The 26,699-nt window shown below is 45.2% G+C and overlaps 1 protein-coding gene across 6 annotated transcripts in view; it reads left to right on the top strand.

The window, feature by feature from the left end:
• Positions 1-3,885: 3,885 nt before the first annotated feature.
• Positions 3,886-26,699, top strand: part of LOC147108798 (oxysterol-binding protein-related protein 2-like) — an 86,787-nt gene continuing 63,973 nt past the window's right edge. For 2 of the 6 annotated variants that reach the window (XM_086005636.1, XM_086005638.1), the window contains exon 1: positions 4,131-4,547. The gene's annotated coding sequence lies outside the window, so the exon portion shown is untranslated. Of the gene's footprint in view, positions 4,058-4,130; positions 4,548-26,699 lie in introns of those variants that run through there. The other 4 variants (XM_086005637.1, XM_086005640.1, XM_086005639.1 and 1 more) reach the window with 4 other exon arrangements.

The following is a 26,699-nucleotide window of genomic DNA, read 5'->3' as shown; positions in this document are numbered from 1 at the left end:
AGTGTACACCAATGAAACTAGTAAAGGGTTCCCAGAGTTGAGCGCTGTGTATCGAGTCAGTTCATCTGAGTCCGTGAGGCATTCCCAGGCTAGAGAAGTGAAAATAAAGAGTTGCTAACCCTATCTCTTACTACTAACCGGCACTTGTTGCTAGACGTATGTATGTATGAATACTATGTGTGGACAGGGTTAAGCTCACTTTTGGCTCCCACTGATGAATATTTATACTTACTGTCTAGGCTCACGTGAAAAATGGCTACTAAGGTACTGGAGGGTGCCAGTCATAGAAGCATCGCCTTCGTGATAGAAACACAGTGAAGAGAGTAAGAAGAGATAATAACTACTCTTATGTTTAAATACAGCCACATTTATAAAAATATATATGTGTAAAACTGGAATTGATCCATATTTTTTGGTAGGCCAGTTGCATAAACAAAGTAAAAATATTATGTACATTACTTATAAAAAGATACAGGTCTCTAATATAATATTATAGAATCATAGAAGTTTGTGACACAGAAGGAGGCCATTGTGTCTGTGCCGGCCGAAAAAGAGCTATCCAGCCTAATCCCACTTTCCAGCTCTTGGTCCGTAGCCTTCTTGACTTGTCTGCAGCCTTTGACACGTTTGACCACTCCATCCTCCTCCAATGTCTCTCCACCATCGTCCAGCAGGGTGGGACTGCACTCGCCTGGTTCCATTCTTATCTATCTAATCGTAGCCAGCGAATCATCTGCAATGGCTTCTCTTCCCGCTCCCGCATCATTACCTCTGGTGTCCCCAAGGATCTATCCTTGGCCCCTCCTATTTCTCATCTACATGATGCCCCTTGGTGACATTATCCGAAAACACAGCGTCAGTTTCCACATTTATGCTGATGACACCTAGCTCTATCTCCCCACCACTTCTCTCGACCCCTCCACGGTCTCTAAATTGACAGACTGCTTGTCCAACATCCAGTACTGGATAAGCAGAAATTTTCTCCAATTAAATATTGGGAAGACCAAAGCCATTGCTTTCGGTCCCCACCACTAACTCTGTTCCCCAGCCACTGACTCCATCCCTCTCCCTGGCATCTGTCTGAGGCTGAACCACACTGTTCGCAACCTTGGTGTCATATTTGACCCTGAAATGAGCTCTGACCACACATCTGCGGCATCACTAAGACCGCCTATTTCCACCAACATAACATCGCCCATCTCTGCCACTGCCTCAGCTCATCTGCTGCTGAAACCCTCATCCATGCCTTTGTTACCTCTAGACTTGACTATTCCAACGCACTCCTGGCTGGCCTCCCACGTCCTGCCCTATGTAAACTTGTCATCCAAAACTCGGCTGCCCGTGTCCTAACTCGCACCAAGTCCCGTCCACCTACATTGGCTCCCGGTTAAGCAATGCCTCGATTTCAAAATTTTCATCCTTGTTTTCAAATACCTCCATGGCCTCGTTCCTCTCTATCTCTAATCTCATCCAGCCTCACAACCTCAACCGCCCCCCTCCCCACCGCGAGATATCTGCGCTCCTCTAATTCAGCCTTCTTGAGAATCCCTGATTATAAATCGCTCAACCATTGGCGGCCGTGCCTTCAGTTGCCTAGGCCTTAAGCTCTGGAATTCCCTCCCTAAACCTCTCCACCTCTCTTTCCTCCTTTAAGACGCTCCTTAAAACCTACCTCTTTGACCAAGCTTTTGATCATCTGTCCTAATTTCTCCTTATGTGGCTTGGTGTCAAATTTTTGACTTAATACTCCTGTAAAGCGCCTTGGGACATTTTACTACATTAAAGGCGCTATATAAATACACGTTGTTATTGTTGCTGTTTACGGCACATCAAGTGCATATCCAAGTACTTTTTAAATGCGGTGAGAGTTTCTGCCTCCACCACCTTTCCAGGCAGTGAGTTCCAGACCCCCACCGCCCTCTGGGTGAAAATAGTTCTCCTCAACTCCCCTCTAATTCTTCTACCAATTACTTTAAATCTGTGCCCCCTGGTTATTGACCTCTCTGCTAAGGGAAATAGGTCCTTCCTCTGCGCTCTATCTATGCCCCTCATAATTTTATACACCTCAATTAAATCTCCCCTCAGCCTCCTCTGTTCCAAAGAAAACTGTTTCAAAGATATTTATAATCATTTACGACTTTACAAAGCTTGCTTAAAATACAGGTCGCAAAATGTTACAACACAGAAACATTTTTCACTCAGTCTGATTATGAAACAGATGTGATGTTTAGCTGCTAAAATGGAGACTTGAAGGCCATAGGAGTGATATTTATAGTGACACAGATTGCAAACTTATTTAAATATATATATAGGTTTATTTTTTAAAGAATGACATATCAAAATGGGTTTCATTTTTAATCACTGGATTTGAATTTTAAAATAATTGGTTTTTCTCCCTTGATAACCATTTTGTGTCATTAGTTTCTGTAAACTAGTTTAAGGCAGCAGCCTAGTCAACATTGGCAAGCTGGTGGCTGCAACTGGTTTAAGACTGCAGCCTAGGAAACAGTGGCAAGCTGTTGGCTGCAGCCTGGGAAACACTGGCAAGTTGCATTGGGCTGCAACTGGTTTAAGGCTGCAGCCTGGGAAACATTTTCAAGCTGTTGGTTGCAGCCTGGGAAACATTGGCAAGCTGTGAGCTGCAACTAGTTTAAGGCTGCAGCCTGGGAAACACTGGCAAGCTGTGGGACTGCAGCCTGGGAAACATTGTCAAGCTGCATTGGGCTGCAACTAGTTTAAGGCTGCAGCCTGGGAAACATTGTCAAGCTGCATTGGGCTGCAGCCTGGGAAACATTGTCAAGCTGCATTGGGCTGCAGCCTGGGAAACATTGTCAAGCTGTTGGCTGCAGCCTGGGAAACACTGGCAAGCTGCATTGGGCTGCAACTGGCTTAAGGCTGTAGCCTGGGAAACATTGTCAAGCTGCATTGGGCTGCAGCCTGGGAAACATTGTCAAGCTGCATTGGGCTGCAGCCTGGGAAACATTGTCAAGCTGCATTGGGCTGCAGCCTGGGAAACATTGTCAAGCTGCATTGGGCTGCAGCCTGGGAAACATTGTCAAGCTGCATTGGGCTGCAGCCTGGGAAACACTGGCAAGCTGCATTGGGCTGCAACTGGTTTAAGGCTGTAGCCTGGGAAACATTGTCAAGCTGCATTGGGCTGCAGCCTGGGAAACATCGTCAAGCTGCAGCTTGGGAAACACTGTCAAGCTGCATTGGGCTGCAGCCTGGGAAACACTGTCAAGCTGCATTGGGCTGCAGCCTGGGAAACACTGTCAAGCTGCATTGGGCTGCAGCCTGGGAAACACTGTCAAGCTGCATTGGGCTGCAGCCTGGGAAACACTGTCAAGCTGCATTGGGCTGCAACCTGGGAAACACTGTCAAGCTGCATTGGGCTGCAGCCTGGGAAACACTGTCAAGCTGCATTGAGCTGCAGCCTGGGAAACACTGTCAAGCTGCATTGGGCTGCAACCTGGGAAACACTGTCAAGCTGCATTGGGCTGCAGCCTGGGAAACACCGTCAAGCTGCATTGGGCTGCAGCCTGGGAAACATTGTCAAGCTGCAGCCTGGGAGACACTGTCAAGCTGCATTGGGCTGCAGCCTGGGAATCATTGTCAAGCTGCATTGGGCTGCAGCCTGGGAAACACTGTCAAGCTGCATTGGGCTGCAGCCTGGGAAACACTGTCAAGCTACATCGGGCTGCAGCCTGGGAAGCATGGTCAAGCTGCATTGGGCTGCAGCCTGGGAAACATGGTCAAGCTGCATTGGGCTGCAGCCTGGGAAACATTGTCAAGCTGCATTGGGCTGCAGCCTGGGAAACACTATCAAGCTGCATTGGGCTGCAGCCTGGGAAGCGCTGGCTGGCGCAGGCGGGTCCGCGAGTTGAAGTCTCGCGAGAAGTGGTGAGCGCGAGCTGTTGACACGGCAGCCGTTTGTTTTTGGTGGGGTGACGGTGGCTCGCGGACAGGCCCGCTGACAAGCCGCGGTGAGTGAGTGCGCAACGCTTCGGCTCGGCATAAGGCAGCGCTCGTCAGTCATCAAACGCCGCCGGCGGCTGGGGTAACTACCGTTAACTGTCATTATCTCCCTCACCTGGCCTGCACTCTCATAAACCCCCCGAAAAAAATAAATCACGGCGTCAATTTGAAGCACGGAAGCGGCGGCTGACGAAGCTCGAGCTCCTTTTTAGCTTGGGTGCGCGCTGTCCGCCCCCCTCCCCCACCATCTGAACGTCCCGCCTCCAACCCCCTTTCCTATTGGCTGTAATACGTCACAGGACCATATCGTCGCCTTAAACGCGCACGTCGATAGGACGACGCCGCTGTCATTCAATCGGGGCGGCTGCGTTTCCGCCTTGGTGCTGCTTTTTGAGCACTTGACAACTTGGATGTTGAGCGATCACGATCTGATCAGAGGCGGACAAGGTGCAGGTAGTTCATTTGAAAAAAAAATTGTATTTAAAGGTAATTCCTGAGGAGGAGGAAATCAACTTGGACTAAAAGCAAGCCGGTGCCAGAGGAAAAAAAATAATAGAGCGGACGTAAATAAGGTAGCGTTTATTCGCACAAAGTGTCATCTGTGGTGCACGTTGCCCGAGAGATTGGCTGACTGGATGTGTGTGTTTTTCCATGAAGAGGACGTCAGCGTTTGTCCTTGGGTAGCCCTGCGGCCAGGCCTCCTTCAGCTGTACTCTAGACGCCCAATTGCGGGATTTATCCACACATCAGCTCACACTTTAGTTTTGCTTCACCCCACCTAGCAAGGCGATCTGCTTTACGCCTGTACCTTGTTGCTTGTTTAGTGTCGAGAAACATGGCCCTCGACGTGTATTTAATCCTGTGTTTGGTTACTAAAAAGTTTACAGCGTTTGGGGAGAAAGATATTCCTGTCGATTTGCCGTTTTGTATGTTTAAATTAGCAATATACCAGGACTTCCTTCAGCTAACATTGCATAGTCGACTATGCCTCTTTTCTGTTTGCTGCGAGGTCACCTGGAATCAAATCTATTTTCAATCTGCACACACATTATAACGGTTGATTGATATCCCTTTTCTTCTTTTTCTTCTCCCTTCTCTTATTACAAACTCTAGCCTTTCCGATAATGTAAGTGAGACTCGGAAGCAGTAATATATAGTTACAAGTGCTATCAACTTGAGATCTTACACTTGAAAGCACTGTTTTAAAAAAGACTCTGTAACTCGACTCTTTGTAATGTAACTTCTAAGTGATGAATACCTCTTGTGTTACAATATTAACTAAAGTTTATCTTGTTGCCAGGCAGACCATTATGCAAATGATGCTTCTAGTAAATTGACAGATCTGTAACTTATCAGTAATTCAGCCACGACCTAGTGTTACATGGCTCAAAATGCTTTTCCAGACATAAATAACCCGTTGAAAGGACAAAGTTTGTAACTACTTTTGCGTGGTTTGAGTTCAAACAAATATTCTTCTGATCCTTGCATTGAGCTTTCCCGACATCCTAATAAAGTCAATTCTGTACAGTCCATATAATTAAATATCTAGCAAGCCTTCATTGCATCACACCTATCAAAAATGTCACATCCAAAATGCTACTCATCTGTAGGTGGAAAAAAATCATGTTTGGTTTAAATAACCACTTATTTGTTAAATCTCAAACCAAATATATAATTGACTAAATGAGAACTAATCATAATTAGTAAGTGCCAAGGATAAATAAATAGCTAGCAGAAAACTAAGTACACCTTTTTCTCTTCCAAATATACCATTTACAAGCAACAAGTACCACAAAAACAACCAAGTTCTTAATACTTTGCAGATGATGCAAAACTTGGAAGTGTAGTAAACAGAGAGGAGGATAGTAATAGACGTCAGGAGGACGTAGACTGGTGAAATGGGCAGACATATGGCAGTTGAAATTTAATGCAGAGAAGTGTGAAGTAATTCATTTTGGTAGGAAGAATGAAGGGAGGCAATATAAACTAAATGGTACAATCTTAAAGAGGGTGCATGAGAGACCTGGGGCGCACGTACACAAATCTTTGAAGATGGCAGGACAAATTGAGAAGACTGTTAAAAAGGCATACGGGATCCATGGCTTTATAAATAGAGGCATAGAGTACAAAAGCAAGGAGGTTATGCTAAACCTTTCTGAAACACTGGTTAGGCCCCAGATGAAGTATTGTGGCCAAGTCTGGGCACCACACTTTAGGGTGCAGATGAGATTTACTAGAATTGTACCAGGGATGGAGAGACTAGAGAAGCTGGGGTTGTTCTCCTTTTAGAGCAGAGAAGGTTAAGAGTAGATTTGATTGCGATGTTCAAAATCATGAAAGGTTTTGATAGAGTAAATAAGGAGAAACCTGTTTCCAGTAGCAGAAGGGTCGGTAACCAGAGGACACAGATTTACTGTAATTGGCAAACGAATCGGAGGCGACATGAGGAAAACATTTTTTACGCAGCGAGTTATCTGGAATGCACTGCTTGAAAAGGTGGTGTAAACAGATTCAATAATAATTTTCAAAAGGAATTGGATAAATACTTGAAGGGGAAACATTTGCAGGGCTATGGGGAAGGGGCAGGGGAATGGGACTAATTGGATAGCTCTTTCAAAGAGCCGGCACAAGCCGAAAGGCCCAATACTCTTTTAAGTTGTCATTTTCCTTATTCACTCTGGTGTAGCAAATAGAGTCATAACAAGCACGCAAAATACACAGTTCTGAACATTTACTAAATTCAGCCTTGGATTCATTATCTAATCGGTAGTATGATGATTGAGTTGTAAATTTCACTTGGTTTAGCGATTTCCAGCCCTTACAGAAAAAATCCTTGAGAGAGATGCATCTTGGGGGTTGGAATCTCTCTTCTAGTGGAAGTATAATACCCAGTGTATACCATGCTAAGTACAGGAAACTCTCGATTTACCGGCACCTAAATAGCTGGAAATCTCTGTTAACCGGCAAAATTCAGGAGTAGGTTCAGGTAAGTTTTACTTCATATTAGTGGCCGTTCCTGGGTCCGTGGCCGTGTAACCGGGGTTCCTGCACCTGTTGCTATGCAACAGGGACGCCTGGATCTGTGGCCATGTACGGGGCTCTCGTACCTTTTACTATACCTCTCTAATGCGGATTTTTTGATAAACCGGCACCACGCTGATCCCGTCGGTGTCGCTGTAATCCGGACTTTTTGATAAACCAGCACCACGCTGATCCCGTTGGTGTCGCTGTAATCCGGACTTTTTGATAAACCGGCACCACGCTGATCCCGTTGGTGTCACTGTAATCCGGACTTTTTGATAAACTGGCACCACGCCGATCCCGTCGGTGCCGGATAAAAAAGTTTCCTGTAGGTAGAAAATTATGTTCCATCTACTGTGAACAAACTCTATGTGGTCCGAGTTATTGTTTGCCCTCTGCTTCTTTTGGAACTACAATACCAAGACCAAACAGAAAATTTACAAGCAATTGTGAGATAAATGTGCAAACCGCTGTGAAGAAAAAAACCTCCCTGAGCAGTGCTACACCAATGACTGTTTCACCAAAAACTACAAATCTGCCATGGGAAGTAAAAAGTAGAGAAGGTAATAAATAATTTGGAGGTGCCGTCTTTCAGATAGATGTCAAATTGGCTGCCGTTTATAAGAACATAAGAAATAGGAGCAGGAGTAGGCCAATCGGCCCCTCGAGCCTGCTCCACCATTCAATACGATCATGGCTGATCTGATCCTAACCTCAAATCTTCTATCACTCTGCATCCACCCGAACCCATGTGATCTCCCGGGAGAGGCGAAAAACCAGATAAAAGACCCAATGGCCAATTTGGGAGAAAAAAATCTGGGAAATTCCTCTCCGACCCATCTAGGCGATCGAAATTCTTCCAGGAGATCACTCTGTCCCTATATTTTCTACAGTACTTACCTTCTGTAAAGGCGATCTCCACCCCAGCCAGGAACAGGAATAAAACCATCTCCTGAAATCTAACACAGAATTAGAACACAGTAGGAGCAGAACCAGGCTACACGGCCCCTGGGCCCACTCCACTACCCACAGGGCCATGACCGATCCGAACCTAGACTCATGTCCAATTTCCTGCCTGCTCCCCGTAACCCTTAATTCCCTTTACTTCTAGGAAACTATCTATTTCTGTTTTAAATTTATTTAATGATGTAGCTTCCACAGCTTTCTGGGGCAGCAAATTCCACAAACCTACCACTCTCTGAGTGAAGAAGTTTCTCCTCATCTCAGTTTTGAAAGAGCAGCCCCTTATTCTAAGATTATGCCCCCTAGTTCTAGTTTCACCCATCATTGGGAACATCCTCACCGCATCCACCCGATCAAGCCCCTTCACAATCTTATATGTTTCAATAAGATCGCCTCTCATTCTTCTGAACTCCAATGAGTAGAGTCCCAATCTACTCAACCTCTCCTCATATGACCACCCCCTCATCCCCGGGATTAACCGAGTGAACCTTCTTTGTACTGACTCGAGAGCAAGTATGTCTTTTCTTAAGTATGGACACCAAAACTGTATGCAGTATTCCAGGTGCGGTCTCACCAATACCTTGTACAACTGCAGCAATACCTCCCTGTTTTTATATTCCATCCCCCTAGCAATAAAAGCCAACATTCCATTGGCCTTCTTGATCACTTGCTGCACCTGCATACTAACTTTTTGAGTTTTGTGCACCAGGACCCCCAGATCCCTTTGTACTACAGTACTTTCCAATTTCTTGCCATTAAGATAATAACTTGCTCTATGATTTTTTCCTGCCAAAGTGCATAACCTCACACTTTCCAGTATTGTATTCCATCTGCCAAATCTCTGCCCACTTAGCCTGTCTATGTCCCTTTGCAGGTTTTTTATGTCACATTGCAACAGTGACTACACTTCAAAAGTACTTAATTGGTTGTAAAGCGCTTTGGGATATCCTGAGGTTGTGAAAGGTGCTATATAAATGCAAGTCTAATTTGACCTTTACTGTCAGCTTTGGCTCAGTGACAGCACTCTTGCCTCTGAGTCAGAAGGTTGTGGATTCAAGCTCCAGTCCAGATAGCTTGTTTTGACAAGAAAGAAGGAACTTGCATATATATAGCATTGGTCATGTTCGCCAGACACCCCAAAGTGTTTCACAGTAATTTAAGTACTTTTGAAGTGTAGTCACTGTTGTAATGTATGGAAATATACTACCCAATTTGTGCACAGCAAGGTCCCAACAATAGCAATAAGATAAATGGCCACATAGCTATTTTAGTAGTGTTGGTTGAGAAATCAACTGCTCTTCAAATAGTGCAATGAGGATCTTTAATATCCACCTGAGGGCAAAAGAAACCTTAGTTTAACGTCCCATCTAAAAGATGGCACCTCTGACAGTGCAGCACTCCCTCAAGTGCCAGGCTAGATTATATACTCGCTGTTGCTGCAGTCACATGAAATACAGCTGTGCTCTTCAACACATTGTTGGGACAGATATCTTTTATAGGGAATTCTGTAACTAATGCATTTGTTTGTTGAGGATCAGTGCTTCTTGGTACTACAGCACAGAAACAGGCCATTCGGCCCAACAGGTCCATGCCGGAGTTTATGCTCCATATGAGTCTCCTCCCACCCCTCTTCATCTAATCCCATCGACACAGCCTTCTTTCTCATTTATGTGCTTATCTAGCTTTCCCTTGAATGCATCTATGTTATTTACCTCAAATACTCCTTGTGGTAACGAGTTCCACATTCTAACCACTCTCTGGGTAAAGAAGTTTCTCCTGAATTCCCTATTGGATTTATTAGGGACTATCTCTTATATTTATGGTTTCTAGTTCTGGTCTTGCCTGCAAGTGGAAACATCGGGCTGGATTTTCATTCAGCAGTCGGGAAGGAGGCGGGACTACAACTTTCGGGTTTTAGTCCCTCCTCCATCGACGTCCGGCCAATCCACGCGATTTTCCCTTGATTGACCTTGTTGAGCCCGCCCAGCGGGCTCAGCAGGCCAATTAAGGGCCACCCGGCAACAGGTGACGTCACAGACTGAAATTTCATCTGTCAAGTAGTGTTGACAGATGAAATATCAGTGTTTCACAGCTGTTTGAAGCTGTCAAACACTGACAGTCTGACTTCTAACCTGAGTCCTTCTACACAGACTCAGTTAGAACACTCACCGGCACTGAAAGCTGAAGGCTGTCACTTTTGACAGATCGCAGCCATTCGGCTTTCAGTACCGGCTGAGTGATGGACTCCCGACGCCTAGAGGAAGAAAGGCTGTTAAGGTAAGTACAGGTAATTTAAACTTCTTTAGACACACCAAACACACTTACCTTTGCACTCATGCACCCATCACTCACATGAACACCGACATCGCGACCCCTCCAAGTCCTTCAACCCGACGACCCGCCTGCTCTAACCTGGCGTGGTTTGGTGCCTTTGGGAATCCCACACGACAACCTTCAAAATAGGGATTAGGCTAAAAACTGCCTGTTAACTACCTGTTAACAGGCAGTTAATTGGCACTAATCCCTTCCCACCTGGGGTCGGTGGGTCCCAGTGCGGGGTGGGTACCCGCCTCCTTTGAAACTTAAGTGGAGGCGGGTTTTGGGCGGGATGGTGTCGGGACCCCCGAATTCGGGATTTTTGTTCCCCGCACGCCTAAAAGCCCGCCTCACAGCACAGTGAAAATCTAGGCCATCTTCTCTGTGTCTACCCTATCAAACCCTTTCATAATTTTGAAGACCCCTATCAGGTCACCCCTCAAAGAGCTCCAGCCTGTTCAGTCTTTCCTGATAGGTATAACCTCTGAGTTCTGGTATCATTCTAGTAAATCTTTTTTTGAGCCTTCTATTTTGTAATCCAGTGCAGTTAGCTGACCAGATTTTTCACATACCACCTGCCAGGTAGATTGTTGGACTCAGGATAGAGGTGTGTTGATCCATTTGCTTGGTGGAGCACAACAATGTTTCTTACGAAGGGTTTCGACCTGAAACGTTGACTCTATTTCTCTCTCCATGGATGTTGCCTGGCCTGCTGAGTTTTTCCAGCATTTTCTGTTGTTATTAATGTTTCTTACTCGTGTTTTTGTTAGGATGGATGAAACCACATGGTTTTATCTATGCTGAGACAAGTGAGGAGTAAATGGCCTGGAATTTTGGGCACTAAGCAGCCTCATAACCTGCCGATATGGTGGGCAGTAAGCACCTGCTCATTACGAGTTGGCTGTGCGCTGCCCGCCATATTTGTAAAGGCCAAAATGTCAGTGGGCCCACATCTGAAACAGGCATTGGGCCGCTTATTTGCTTATGCAAAGGGCCCAATGCCTGTTTGAGGAGCCCACCGCAAGATGGGTTTGTATTGAGGCAGCCAGCGCTGCCTACATCCAGGAAAACCAGGCCGCAATCAACAAGGTAGGCTTTAAAACATATGTGGAGCGAGGAGGAACAGGTGTTCCTCCTCCTGGCTACACATTAAAAGAACACAGGCCGTTGCCACCACGCCCACTTCATGGAAATGCATTTGCGTATAGATTTTAAAGCAAGCTATTTGCAGATCCACTGATAGGATAAGTTGCCAGAAATCCCCCAGGCAGCTAATATTTAAACAAATAAATTGGCAAACTGATTACCACAGCAGTACATGTATAAATGAAATAGATGTTCTACAAACAGATAAATTTCATCATACCGCCTTTTATATATCTGACAAGGTGATTTGTTGGCTGCATTCACAGGGTTTAGGGTAACAAGATTGAAGTTTTGCAAATTTATAAAATAAATCAGTAATTTAGGTGCTGTGGATTTAATAGTCAGAAGAAACAATTATAAAAGAGAATGTGGGAATAGACTATATACAAAATAATGGGCCAGTAATTCCGGTCCCAACGCGTGAGTACGGACGGGGTACTCACGCGTGGGCCCGTTGGAAGTGCCGGATTTCAGCATGCACAGCGCATGCGCGGGAAACCAGCATTTCCTCCAAGGGGTTCAGAGGTTCAACGCGTGCGCGCAGGAGCGTTGAACTTCCTTCTTTTTGACAGGTTTGCCCGTGTGCAAGGGCCTGAACTTTTTACACATATAAAAAGGAGGCGTAAGGACTGGATTCTTGAAGGTAAGTGGTCTATTATTTAAAATTATAACATTTTTTCCATAGCTTTATTGTTTTTAAGGACTTTACAGTAAGGTAAGTTTAATTTTAGACCTGATTTCTTAAAAAATTATTTTTTGCAAAAATTTGATTAATTGTTTAAAATAGTTTTTTTTAAGTTATTTATAGTTTATTTAATTATTGGGATGTTTTTTAAAATTTTATTTAAAGTTAAACTAGTCTTTTGGGCGCCTGTACTTTTCATGAGTTTGACAGTTCTTACTATCAAACTCATGAATGAAGTTTCCCAGTAACTATGCCGCTGGATCAGGTAAGCACATCGCGCCGACATCTGAACCGGGCCAGTGACAGGAATTCCAAGCAGGCCCAGGCTTCAGATGTCGGCGCGCCGGGTGAGTGCACGTCGGGGGCTTGCACGTGCGGCAAGCCCCCGATCCTAATTTCTGGCCCGATCAAGTAAAAACTTTGTATTGCTTCACTTTGAAGTGCGTTGTCTATTGATCCAGCTTGCTTTTGCTATATTTGGTACAAATGTTAGCATCTGATATCAGTCATTTTCTAATTTGGGGGCGGCGGTGGAATGAAATAGGATTACAACAATTTATGGCTAGTAGATCTTCTCAACTTTTGGATCACAATGGGAAAGATTAATTTCTCATACCTAGGAAAATATTGCTCGATTCTGCTTCCTGAGCAGGATTAATATGCCTAAAATACAGTAGACGCTTCACTTGTGTGAAGTTTTAGATGTTACAAAATTTACTACACTTCGCCTGAATTTCTTCGGTATGTGTTCCTTATAAAAATGCATCTGTTGTGTAACTTCAGAATAAAAATGCATCTGTTGTGTAACTTCAGAATAAAAATGCATCCAACCTCCGAATGTGTTGCATAGTACAGCTGTATTTATCCTGTTGCACTCATTCCATTGCCATGTAAAATCTCAACATTTAATTGGCTAAATATACTTTACATACCAGTCAAGTTCTTGTGGCTTTGCAAGTGGGATTCAAGATGAGATGTAATCCTTTGATGATGGGGTTGGGGAGAATAATTGGACCAGGTATAATTATACAGGTATAATTCAGGGATCAATTTAAAGTCGTGCGTTTGCTCTATAGCTAAATAATAAACTGTATGATAGTTTGGGAACAGAGTAGTAGAGCTGGTTGGAGCCTAGGAATTTCTCTGCAGTACAGGCTGAGGAGCAGGAAGCTGGAAACTGAGGCTGAATAACTCTACAACTGGCAGGAGAGTGTAATTAAACCATGACAGGTTTGCATAGGCAATTCCTATCATAAATGCAGACATAAAAATTTATAACGAGCAAAGTTGTCAGCTAGTGTGCACAGACATAATGGGCTGGATTTTCATTCAGAAGTCGGGAAGGAGGCGGGACTACAACTTTCGGGTTGTAGTCCCGCCTCCATCGAGATGCGGCCAATCCATGCGATTTTCACTTGATTGACCTTGTTGAGCCCGCCCAGCAGGCTCAGCAGGCCAATTAAGGGCCACCCGGCAACAGGTGACGTCACAGACTGAAATTTAATCTGTCAAGACGTGTTGACAGATGAAATATCAGTGTTTCACAGCTGCTTGAAGCTGTCAAACACTGACAGTCTGACTTCTAACCTGAGTCCTTCTACGCAGACTCAGTTAGAAATCTCACCGGCACTGAAAGCTGCAGGCTGTCACTTTTGACAGCTCGCGGCCATTCTGCTTTCTGTGCCGGTTAGATGATGGACTCCCGAAGCCTAGAGGAAGGAAGGCTGTAAAGGTAAGTGTTAAGTATGTGTATTGTATTGAACAATTAACACAAAGACTTAAACGTATAACTCAAACAGGCCTTTACTGGTTGGAGGTAGGGACTATACGTAGGTCTTTACTTCATGCCCACAGGCGGGAACTGAGGGGAGATCAGTACCCACAGTACTATTTATACCCCTATGGCCAGGAGTGGTACTGCGTATCACTACGCCCTACAAGTAGTGCAGTCCTGTCCATAGGTTCAAAGTAGCACACATATTACATACACAACATTCCTCCCTTCCTAGCTTTACAGTCATCTCCCCATTTAACATAACGTAATAACCTATATACATATATAACTTCAGGTTTACATAACAGAATAACATAGATACATAGATAACTTCATGTCAAAACAGATCACAGATTCAGTCTCTGCGGAAAACAGTTCACAGATTCAATCTCTGTGGTGTAGTCGGTTCACGTTGCTGGAGTGACTCATTCAATAGTCCTTCCATGGATTTAACAGTTTGAACTTCCGAACTGAATTGGCTCCGTTCGGAGGGACCACGTGTGTGATCTGGTAGAGGTAATAATGGTTCAGATGGGTCATCTTCTGTTTCGACTTTTCCTTTTCTGCTTCTTGGAGACTCTCTGGGCTCCACTGTCAGCTGCCAGCTGCATGCGCAGTTCCTCCTTCTCTCCCTCCTTTTTCCGTAGTAGAGCCACCTTCTCCCGATGTTCCGTAGACTTTCGGTGCTCCTCCATGATTTCTGTATGGTGGGAGTCGAAGTTACAAGTTGGGCAGGACAGGACATAGTAATATTCGGTGTCGTCCTGATCTAGGCCAGCGAGAGGGTCTTCTATTTCCTCCATACCCAGCTGGGCGTTAGCCAGCTTTTGTTCCAAGTCCAGACATCTTTCCTGAAGAGACTTCTTCATGCGTACCTCTTCATCCAGCTTTTTCTGGGCTTTCAGCAAGTCGTTTACTAATGACCTCATTTGAGATTTTACTACTTCAACTTCTTTTGGAGATTGATTGATCGGACTATTCAATCCCTCTACCGGAGCAGCTGTTTCAGCGGTCTGTTGTTCTACGTTGACGTGAGTCAGCGTACTTTTGGCATCCAAGGGCTGCTCTGTTGCAGTCATCTCAGTCTGTGTTGCCACCTCAGCTCTTCCAATAACCTTTGAGAGCTCCGAACCCCTTTCGTTTGAATATTGAAGTTCGTGTTCAAGTTTTTCCCATTTCAGAGTCCTGTCCTTCAGCATATGCAGGAGTTGGCTGACCGTTAACTCCTCTGACATCAGACGTTTTGTGTGCTCCTGCTCCATTTTCTCCATCAGCTGCTTCTGTTGTCTTTCCAGATTCTCCAACTCTATATCAAAGAACTCTTTCGTTGCATTCAACTCTTGCTCAAAACGGCGAAGCATTTGTTCTAATTGCTGTTGTAGTTTGAAATGGAGTTGAGTTCGAGCCCGGTGTCCCTCAGAAATGGGCACATCAGTAGACTTGCCAGACTCAGAATCCACAGTTAAACTATGTTGTTGTTGCTCAGTGGAATTCTGTGCTGAAACTTTGTCTTTTGCACCTGAGTTGGGCTTACCATCATCCGTTCCAGAGTCTGGGCCGACTATCTTCACCGAGTTCTCACTCGTTATTGTTTGTAGGAAATGCCAGTCCATATTCATTTTCCTAATCCACTCCCGTCCTAGTAGTGGAGAACCTCCTTCAGATATCACATATAAGTCCATTATTTGACTGTCTTCGCCCTTGTGGACCACTGCAACCTCTATTTTCCCGATGGGGTACACTCTTTGCCCCGTGTATGTTTTCAATATAATCCCCGTATCCTGTAGGGGAATATGTTGGAATAGCTTTCCGTAATCTTTCTTATTTATGACCGTCAATGCCGATCCAGTGTCCAATTCCAGTTTTACTTGGACTCCTTCTATCTGAAGAGTGACCCAAATTGTCTGGAGGTCTGCACCCTTACCAGCGTTGAGTACTCTTAAGCTAGCCAGTTCATTACAGCTTAAGCTAGCCAGTTCATTACTGCTAGCGTCTGAATCGGACTCCTGTTCGGTCACCTTGTGTACCTTTGTGTATTTTCCTTGCGGTGACTTCTTGTTGCTGGTCTTCTTCCCTGACCTGCATACTCTAGCTATATGTCCAAGCCTACCACAAGTTCTACATTCTTGGTTTTTAAACCAACACTGGTTCTGATCATGCGTTGTCTTTCCACAACGATAACATTTGCCAGAACTCACACCCAATTTGTGTGCACTGAGCTCCGGTGACCGTAGCTGCATTACTGCCGTGCCTCTCGCTGCGGCTTCGTGTGCTGCTGCCATAGTGACCGCCTTCTCAAGCGTCAGCTCATTCTCCTCGAGCAGTCGCTTTTGTGTATCCTGTTTAAATAAACCACACACAAATTTGTCTCGTAGTGCATCTGTCAGTCCCGTTCCAAACTGGCAATATTTCGCTAATTTACGCAATTCCAGCAAATATTCAGCATTGCTTTCATGCTGTAGCTGCCTTCTGTCGTAAAATTTAAATCGTTCCGCTAGCATCAGCGGCGTGGGGTTTAGATGATCTTTCAGGACAGTAACAATCTCATCGAACGTCTTATCCGCCGGTTCATCTGGTGATAACAGGTGTTTCAATTGCCTGTATGTCTTCGCACCCATTAAATTTAATAATGTTAGAGCTTTATCTTGGTCACGAATTTTATTGGCCTTACAATAATTTTTTACTCTTTCAACATATATGGCCCAATCTTCGAGGTCACTATCAAAGGTGCTAATATTCCCGTGTTTAGGCATTGTAGATTTGCAATTTCTCAGATTTTATTTTGTTTACTTGTTATCAAAGATGGCGGCTTCCCGCTCTTGCCGTCGTCCTCCGCCCACAAAATGGCGGTTTTCCCGCGCTTGGCGGTCTTCACCCGTCCCCCCGACGCCGTCTCCCTTCAGCCCCCGAGTGCGGCCCTTATCTTCGCCGCTATCGATAGCCCGCGCTGTGCACCGCGGCTCTCGCACCTTGAGCTTCTGCAGCCGCCGCGCCTTTCAGTCCGAGTGCGGCCCTTATCTTTGGTCCCGATCGCTGGCCCGCGCTGCGCCTCGCACTTGAAGCGGCTCCCGGCCTCTGGCTCACCCGCTCGCGCGGCTCTTGCTCGCTCCCTCCCGGGCTCTGGCTTACCCGCTCGCGCGTTTCACCGCGGCTCTTATCAGGGATTGCGATCGCCCTTATCTTCTCCAACTTCCCCAGCCCTGTCTTTGCAGCCAACGCTGCACGGCTTACCCCACCACCTAGGTTGAACAAGGAAACTGCAGAAAGACTTCTGTCAGTCGCTGGAAGCTGTCAGGATGGCTGCTGCACTCCAGTGCTCAGTCGCTGATGGAGGCTTCAGAGTCCTAAAGCCTGTCGCTTCTAGTGGGGTGGTGATGTTTGAAACCTCTCTTCAACTGCCGCAGGGTAAGAACCTGACTCGTCGCCAGTGTTAAGTATGTGTATTGTATTGAACAATTAACACAAAGACTTAAACGTATAACTCAAACAGGCCTTTACTGGTTGGAGGTAGGGACTATACGTAGGTCTTTACTTCATGCCCACAGGCGGGAACTGAGGGGAGATCAGTACCCACAGTACTATTTATACCCCTATGGCCAGGAGTGGTACTGCGTATCACTACGCCCTACAAGTAGTGCAGTCCTGTCCATAGGTTCAAAGTAGCACACATATTACATACACAACAGTAAGTACAGGTAATTTAATCTTCTTTACACACTTTAGACACACCAAACACACTTACCTTTGCACTCATGCACCCATCACTCACCTGAACACCGACATCTCGACCCCTCCAAGTCCTTCAACCCGACGGCCCGCCTGCTCTAACTTGGCGTGGTTTGGAGCCGTCGGGAATCCCACACGACAACCTTCAAAATAGGATTAGGCTAAAAACTGCCTGTTAACTACCTGTTAACAGGCAGTTAATTGGCACTAATCCCTTCCCGCCTGGGGTCGGCGGGTCCCAGTGCAGGGCGGGTACCCGCCTCCTGTGAAACTTACATGGAGGCGGGTTTTGGGCGGGATGGTGTCGGGACCCCCGAATTTGGGATTTTAGCCCCCCGCACGCCTAAAAGCCCGCCTCACGGCACAGTGAAAATCAAACCCTATATATGTATATGTGATCTATTATACAGAGGAAGATTGTAAGGAATATATTTGGGGTAGATAGAAGGTAGGTCACTAAACCGTCTGCTGTGTCATTGCACATGGGAAGTCAGGACCAAGTATAGTCTTCAAGTGAAGCAGGATTAGAGGGTGGGGGATAATTGGACTAGGGTACATAGCTGTAATGCAGTCCTCATCTTAAAGTTGTACATTCAGTCCATATTTTTATATTTCTATGTCCACATAGAACAAGTGAATAGTAACAGTGGCATTTCATAAAATTTATAGCAGTTACTAAGCAAATAGTTCACAACTACTCTGTTAAGTTATAATGTATGCATTGTAGTCTTTTTTTCTGACCATCCCTGGAGTTAGCTGGCCTGACTACTTCTATGAAAGCTTTAGACAAACTCTTCAACTTGGACTTGGGAGGGGGGGAGAGCAATAAATGGAAGCTCGTATGTGGCTGCCAAGGTCTGAACCAGACAGGCCTGCAGTACTCTAGGGCGCTCTTGCTAATTGGCTGGGGTGGGAGTTTTGCTCACTGAAGAAACCAGGAAGGTTATACCTGTGACTGGAGACTAGAAGTCTTCCCAGTCTGCTCCAGAATCCTCTGCAAGCCAATGCCCCAACAGGTAGGGTAATCTAGCTGGACAAGCAGTGGGAAGCAGCTCTGGTAACCTGCCTGGTTTTAGCTAGTTAAAATCCAGCAGTTCCCCTATACCCACAAAGGGAGCACTAAGCTTTGGCTTTGCCAACCTGTTTGAAAGCTCTCTGGAGTTGAGTAAATGAGACGTGTTTCCCTATGAGAAGTATGTGTACTCCAAGTTGGACGAACTGAAACCCTCGTGGGTCTAGATTTTGTTGGTAGCTTGGGTTGGAGATTTTTTAACATGCTAATAGATTTCCACAAGTCGGACATCTGGCAGACAAAAAAGATCTACTACCAATTCTAAACCAGTAACTTGATGTTTCAATCTAGTACAGTCTATATTAGTGCTTCTTGCATGAATAGTTGGGTGTTCTCTTTTTTGTTAGAAAATAAATTGAAATCGGGTAGAATAAGCACCCTCAATCCTGTTCAACATTTAACATTGTATGTCTTTCAGTAGTGTGCGCCAATTGCATTTGAACAAGTGCCGGGAACGGTAGCGTAGTGGTTATGTTACTGGACTAATGATCTGGAGACGTGAGTTCAAGGCAGCTGTGGAATTTAAATTTAGTTGATTAACTAAACCTGGAATAAAAAGCTGACCATGAAACTACAAGATTGTCATTAAAAACCCACCCGGTTCACGAATGTCCCTTTTAGGGAAGGAAATCTGCTGCCCTTACCCTATGACTCCAGACCCACATCAATGTAGTTGACTCTTAACTGCCCTCTAAAACAACCTAACAAACCACTCAGTTGTATCAAACCGCTAGGAAAAAAACTAAAAGGATAAAACCAGACGGGCCACCTGGCATCAGCCTAGGCACCCGATTCGAACACTGCAAAGGCACACCCAGCCCAGTCGACCCTGCAAAGTCCTTCTCACTAACATCTGGAGACTTGTGCCAAAATTGGGAGAGCTGTCCCACAGGCTAGTCAAGCAACAGTCTAACATAGTCATACTCACAGAATCATACCTTTCAGCCAACGTCCCAGACTCCTTCATCACCATCCCTGGGTATGTCGTACTGCTGCTAGGGCTGTGGGCCATCAGCAGCAGCAGAATTGTATACCACCACAATCTGTAACCTCATGGTCTGGCATATCCCTCATTCTAGCATTACCATCAAGCCAAGGGACCAACCTTGGTTCAATGAGGAGTGTAGAGGATAGATTCAGAAGAAGCATTTTAAAGGGCACAATATACTCTGGGTTGGGGAATTCAATGTCATCGCCAAGAGTGGCTCGGTAGCACCACTAGTGACTGAGCTGGCCGAGTCCTAAAGGACATAGCTGCCAGACTGGGGCTGCGGCAGATGGTGAGAGAACCAACGTGGGAAAAACCCACTTGGCCATGTCCTCAGCAACCTACCTGTCGCAGATGCGTCTGTCCATGACTGTGTTGGTAGGAGGGACCACCGCACAGTCCTTGTGGAGACGAAGTTCCATCTTCACACTGAAGACACTCTCTATTGTGTGCTAAATGGGATAGATTCAGAACCGATCTAGCAACTCAAAGCTGGACATCCATGAGAGGCTGTGGGCCATCAGCAGCAGCAGAATTGTATACCACCACAATCTGTAAACTCCTGGCCTGGCATATTCCTCACTCTAGCAATACCATCAAGCCAGGGTAGCAACCCTGGTTCAATGAGGAGTGCAGAGGAGCACGCCAGGAGCAGCACCAGGCATACCTAAAATTGAAGTGCCAACCTGGCGAAGCTACAACACAGGACTACATGCATGCTAAACAGCAGAAGCAGCATGCTATAGACAGAGCTAAGCAATCCCACAACCAACTGATCGTGAATGGTGGTGGACAATTAAACAACTAATGGGAGGAGGAAGCTCCAAGAACAACCCCATCCTCAATGATGGCGGAACCCAACAGTGAGTGCAAAAGGCAAGGCGTTTGCAACCATCTTCAGCCAGAAGTGCCAAGTGGATGATCCATCTCTGCCTCTTCCTGAGGTCCCCGCCATCACAGAAGCCAGTCCTCAGCCAATTCGATTCACTCCACATGACATACAGCAAAGGCTATGGTCCCTGACAATATCCTGGCTGTTGTGCTGAAGACTTGTGCTCCAGAACTAGCCGTGCCTCTAGCCGAGCTGTTCCAGGACAGCTACAACACTGACATCTACCCGACAAAGTGGAAAATTGCCCAGGGACGTCCTGTCCACAAAAAGCAGGACAAATCCAATCTGGCCAATTACCGCTCCATCAGTCTACTCTCAATCATCAGCAAAGTGATGGAAGGTGTCGTCGACAGTGCTATTAAGCAGCACTTGTTTGCCAATAACCTCACCAATGCTCAGTTTGGTTTCTGCCAGGATCACTCTGCTCCGGACCTCATTACAGCCTTGGGCAAACATGGACAAAAGAGCTGAATACTAGAGGCGAGGTGAGAGTGACTGCCCTTGAAATCAAGGCAGCATTTGACCGAGTGTGGCATCAAGGAGCCCTAGCAAAATTGAAGTCAGTGGGAATCGGGGAAAACTCTCCACTGGCTGGAGTCATACCTAGCACAAAGGAAGATGGTTGTGGTTGTTGGAGGCCAATCATCTCAGCCCTAGGACATCGCTGCAGGAGTTCCTCAAGGCCCAACCATTTCAGCTGCTTCATCAATGACCTTCCCTCCATCATAAGGTCAGAAGTGGGGATGTTTGCTGATTGCACAGTGTTCAGTTCCATTCGCAACTCCTCAGATAATGGAGCAGTTCGTGCTTGCATGCAGCAAGACCTGGACAACATTCAGGCTTGGACTGATAAGTAACATTCACGCCACACAAGTGCCAGACAATGACCATCTCCAACAAGAGAGAGTCTAGCCACCTCCCTTTGATATTTAATGGGATTACCATTGCCGAATCCTCTACCATCAACATCCTGGGGGATACTATTGATCAGAAACTTAACTGCTGGACCAGCCTCTCAAAAACTGTGGCTATAAGAGCAGGTGAGAGACTGGGTTTTCTGTGGCTAATGACTCACCTCCTGACTTCCCCAAAGCCTTTCCACCATCTACAAGGCTCAAGTCAGGAGTGTGATAGAATACTCTCCACTTGCCTGGATGAGTGCACCTCCCAACAACACTCAAGAAGCTCAACACCATCCAGGACAAAGCAGCCGCTTGATTGGCAACCCATCCACCACCTTAATCATTCACTCCCTCCACCACCGGTGCATGTGACTGCAGTGTGTATCATCTACAAGATGCACTGCAGCAACTTGCCAAAGCTTCTTTGACAGCACCTCCCAAACCCAATACCTCTGCCACCTAGAAGGACAAGGGCACCAGGCACATGGAACACCATCACCTCCAAGTTCCCCTCCAAGTCACACACCATCCTGACTTGGAAGTATATCACCGTTCCTTCATCATCACTGGGTCAAAATCCTGGAACTCCCTCCCTAACAACACTCTGGGAGTACCTTCACCACACAGACTGCAGCGGTTCAAGAAGGTGGCACACCACCACCTTCTCAATTTCAACTAAAAATAAGCAATAAATGCTGGCCTTGCCTGTGATGCCAACATCCCATGAATTAATTAATTTAAAAAAAGCTGTTGTTTGTATTTGTATCAAGCGAAATTTAAACTAATATTGGAAGATTTATTTAGATAAGAATAAGGCTTGTACATCAATAAATTACTGTCATCAATTTATTGAAGTCCTGTTAAATATGAACTGGTTTTATTTTGTTTTATTTTATTTTATTTTGATCAGCCTAACTTAAAATATTTTATACATGGCCTTTTCACTGGTCTTGCAGTGTAATCCACAGTTTCCAAAATGACTACTGTAGAAGTTCTGGGTAAATTACTCATTAATTTTTGTATGAAGATAAAATTTATACGCAGGATTTTATGATCATGCCAGAAGCCCATGTAACATAACTAGGATCACAAAGAAAAGTTTGCTAAAATGCAAATTTCTAACATTTAGGGATTTGTCAAACAAACTTTTATTGCAGCTTATTGTGAGCGATGTTGTATTTCAGGATGCTGAAGTAGTTCAAACTAATACGTGCTGTGAATAAGATTGACATCGTACAGATGCTTAGACCAGAATTTTCTCAAGGGAGGTGGTTTGGGGTGTGATGAAATATTTCCATTCATCACTGCCTGTGACTGAGATCGGTTTCAGTGTCATTTCCCTTCCCCCAGACCTCATTGTATTGTGTACTGGAATGTGCTGTATTGTATACTGGAATGTGCTGTGTGTAGGGCTCCGCCCATACCTGGCCCCGTTTGTAAGCTAGCTTCAGTCTAGCCCCAATCTCCAGAAGGACGACATCTCTCTCGCTTACGTGTTTCATTCTAAGTTAATAAAAGCCTTGTTTTGTTCTGCTACCTTCGAGTCTCGGAATTATTGAGGCACATCATGGGGGTGGGGGCCTCCGAGGCTGGCGGGAAACCTGGAAGGCCGGGATTCCCCAGGCCTTGCCGATGATTAACAGTGGGGCCTGATTTGAATGTGAGGCTTCGGATTCCCACTCGCAGCGAGCCAGATTGAGAGTTTGGCTGGCTGTGGGTGGGTAGGCCTCGGATGCGAGGGGTAGGGCCAGGGAAGGGCTCGCATGGTTGGGTCTCGGGGGATCACCATGGGCTAGATCGGTGGGGGGAGGTGGTGTGTCGGGGGTCGATTGTGGGCGGGGGGGCTCAGCCGGGGCTCGGCAGTGCGGGGGAAGAGAGGATCGGTGCAGGCCACCGGATGATTGTGGCCGGTCTCGGCATCATTGGTGGGATGGGGGTGAAGTTTCATAGTGGGGATTGGAGGCCTGTGGGGGCGATCTGAGGCCTCGTGAGAGCGACTCCGATCACCGGGGTGGGTTAGGCAGGGACCCTGGATCCAGGAGGTCGGTATAAAGGCACATACCCCATGGATACAGCAGTCCCCTCCTCGGTGTAACTGCCGGGTTTCGCGAATTGTGTGAAACACGTCCACAGGCAGTTAAATTCAAAATGGCGGTGAAAAAAGAGGCCACCAGCCTCATTCCAATCTTTAAATTAAGGTACTGCCCCCTGGGAGCGGGTTAGTCGCCCGTCCCGCCTCCGTTAAAACCAGAAGTGGGTGGGTTGGAGGCAGGATCAGGTTGGGAATCCCATTTTTAACAATTTAACTGCCCCCAAGCTCCAAACCCACCCGATTTATTAGGGGAAAATTCTGGCCTTAGTTTCTTAAAATTGTCCATAATTAGTCAAGTACCAGAATCGCCCTTCGAGGTTGAATCAAAGGATAATCTTGTTTTTAACTTCGATCATATCCTGTTGAATTAAGTTTGCACAAGCATTTAAATAGAAATGAATTCATGCATTACAAATTGCAAGGCAAGTACAGTGTTTTCAAATTGTATTTCTTTTGTTATGTTTCTTAATTGAGCCCCAGCTCTTCCTCTACACCATCTCTCTCTCGACTGTTCCACTGCCTCTTTGATGTCAGCCTGCTAGTCCGACATCCGTAATATCGCCCGTCTGCTACTAAAACTCTCATCCGTGCTGTTGTTGCCTCCAGACTCCCAATACTCTTCTAGCTGGCCTCTCATCCTCCACCTGCCTTAAACCTCACCTCATCCAAAACATTGCTGTCCACATCCTATCCTGCACCAAGTCCTGTTACCCATCACCCTGACCTCGCTGACATACATCGGTTTCTGGTCCCCCAGTTTAAAATTCTCATGTTTAAATCCCTTCATTGAATCGCCGCTCCCCATCCCTGTAATCATCTCCAGCCCAAGAACTCTGCGTTCCTCCCGCTCCTTTTGCCCCACCATTGGTGGCTATGCTGTCAGCCATCTAGGTCTTAAGCTCTGGAATTTCCTACCTGAATCTCTGCCTCTTCCCCTTCCTCTCCTTTTAAGACCCTCCTTTAAAACCCATCTCTGACCAAGTTTTTAGTCATCCCTCCTAATAATCACCATTGGCCCTTAAGCACCTTGCCCATGTGTGCGTGTATATACAACTGTCAAATAAGCCAGTCTAAGATGATAAGGAGAATTATAGTTTTAGAGGGGGTTTTTTTTGCTTTAATTTGCCAGAATATTACGGTGACATATCCGGTCATCTGCTCCATTTAGTTGATTGGTAACGATCTATATTGAAGGATTAAAATAATGATATTCTGGTACATTTATGTGAAAATCTACAGATTTCATGTGGCCACTTTTTTCGTATAAGTAATTTTCATAATAACCTTTGCTACTTGTCACATGGTGCTGTAGTCCTACATTTGCTTAATTCTGAGTTACATTACCCCTACTTAGACTCGCCTTGGCATATCAAGTACACCAGTAAACAAACTTACTGAGCACCTTATAATTCCTTTTAATTCAAATTATAAAAGAAGTTTTGAATGGCAGGAGAGATTCCGATGTTAGAGATGGTTTTGATTTCATAGTTTATGTAACCCTTATAATGCTTTTAATGTGTTTTTAGACTTGCACATTTATTTAGATTTGTATGCATTACTCCATAAAGTATCCTAACTTTTCAAATGGCCAATTGTTGACTCAACGGAGTCTGCTTTGTGGCTCTATCGTCTGTAATGCAAGCCTAAACCCTGTTCTCACTCGTACAATTGCCTAAATGTGGAATTCATGATGTGTAGTATGCTTTAAATGAACTTTTTAACTCTTCTCTTTGACATGCACCTTATTCATTCTTCATCTCTGACCTACAAAATACAACCTATTTTAGGTTAGTTACAATCTCTTAACGTATCCCTTGTGATGTCTGACTCCTTGCAGCATTTAGTGTGATGTTCCTTCAAACAAAACGTTAAAATAAACTGTAATGCCCGCATATATGCTCATGCAATAACATTTTATCTAGATTAATTCTCACGTTGAAATAGTAAGTTACAAACAGTTTAATTTAGTTGCATTTCATAGTTAAAATTGTTACACATTTATGCCAAGACCATAATACTGATGGCTCCTTTGATTGCATTTAGGATTGTGACTGTTTAGTTTTGCTTTTAAATGCCCTGCTTAGCCTTTAGAAAAGGAAAGCAGCAAGAGGCAGAGGAATAGTACGGAGCGGAAAGTCTCCTGAGACTGTGATTAAGGAGGATTACTAATGAACTAGCTTGCTTTGCTTGGTTCCTTTTATCATAATGGACAAGTAAAATGTTCATCTGTTCTGCATTCTTCACGGCTGCATATGGCAGGCCTATTGAGGTAACATTGTATTTTAAGAAAGAAAGAAATAAGATGGATTTGTATCGCATCTTTCACAACCTCCGGAGGCCCAAAACATGTCACAGCCAATTAAGCACTTTTGAAGTATAGTCACTGTTGTAATGTGGGAAAACGTGGCAGCCAATTTGTGCAGAGCAAGCTCCCACAAACCGCAATAAGATGACTGACCAAATCTGTTTTAAGTGATATTTGAGGGATAAATGTAAGCCAGGAGAACACCCCTGCTCCTCTTCGAATCATACCATGGGACCTTTTATGACCACGCATGAATTTAATGTCTCATCCAAATGACGGCACCTCGACAATACAACCCTCCTTCAGTACTACACCAGTGTCAGCTTACAGGTGGGGCTTGATCCCATGATCTCTGACTCAGAGGTGAGAGTGCTACCACTGAGCCAAGGCTGATGCAAGATTGTGGTTAGTGTGACATATATTCTAATAAATTCATCGTTGCTTCTTTGTATTAAAATAAATTATGGGATGGAGCTGCTTTTTTTTTCTTTTTATCTTGAGTTTACATTGTAATTCATACTTATGGGTCTTTAGGGAGCATTGCTGCTTAATTAGGGAGGGTTATAAAATAGCATTACTTGTCTCATTTCTTGCAAAAAGCTAACATATTTGGTACAGTAGATGATGCTAAGCTTCCAAACTAGTTTAGTAGTTAAAAACATTCAAATGCACATACTGCAGAAAATGCGACCTGTTTCATAGGGTGGCGCACCCTTTATTGTATTGGCTAGTCCGTCTTCATATACAGCAAGTGACTCTGCTTGTTTAACTGCATTCCAGGCTGTTTAGGCAGAATGATTGTATTTCTGTTGCAGAAACTGTCGCCTATCATACTGCGTGAA

The sequence above is a fragment of the Somniosus microcephalus genome, chromosome 13, assembly GCF_052327205.1.
Source record: "Somniosus microcephalus isolate GS21.2 chromosome 13, FLI_Smic_1.0, whole genome shotgun sequence".
Classification (NCBI taxonomy): Eukaryota; Metazoa; Chordata; class Chondrichthyes; order Squaliformes; family Somniosidae; genus Somniosus; species Somniosus microcephalus.
The sequence above is the reverse complement of the archived record's forward strand: the minus strand, read 5'-3'. Positions and strand labels throughout refer to the sequence as shown.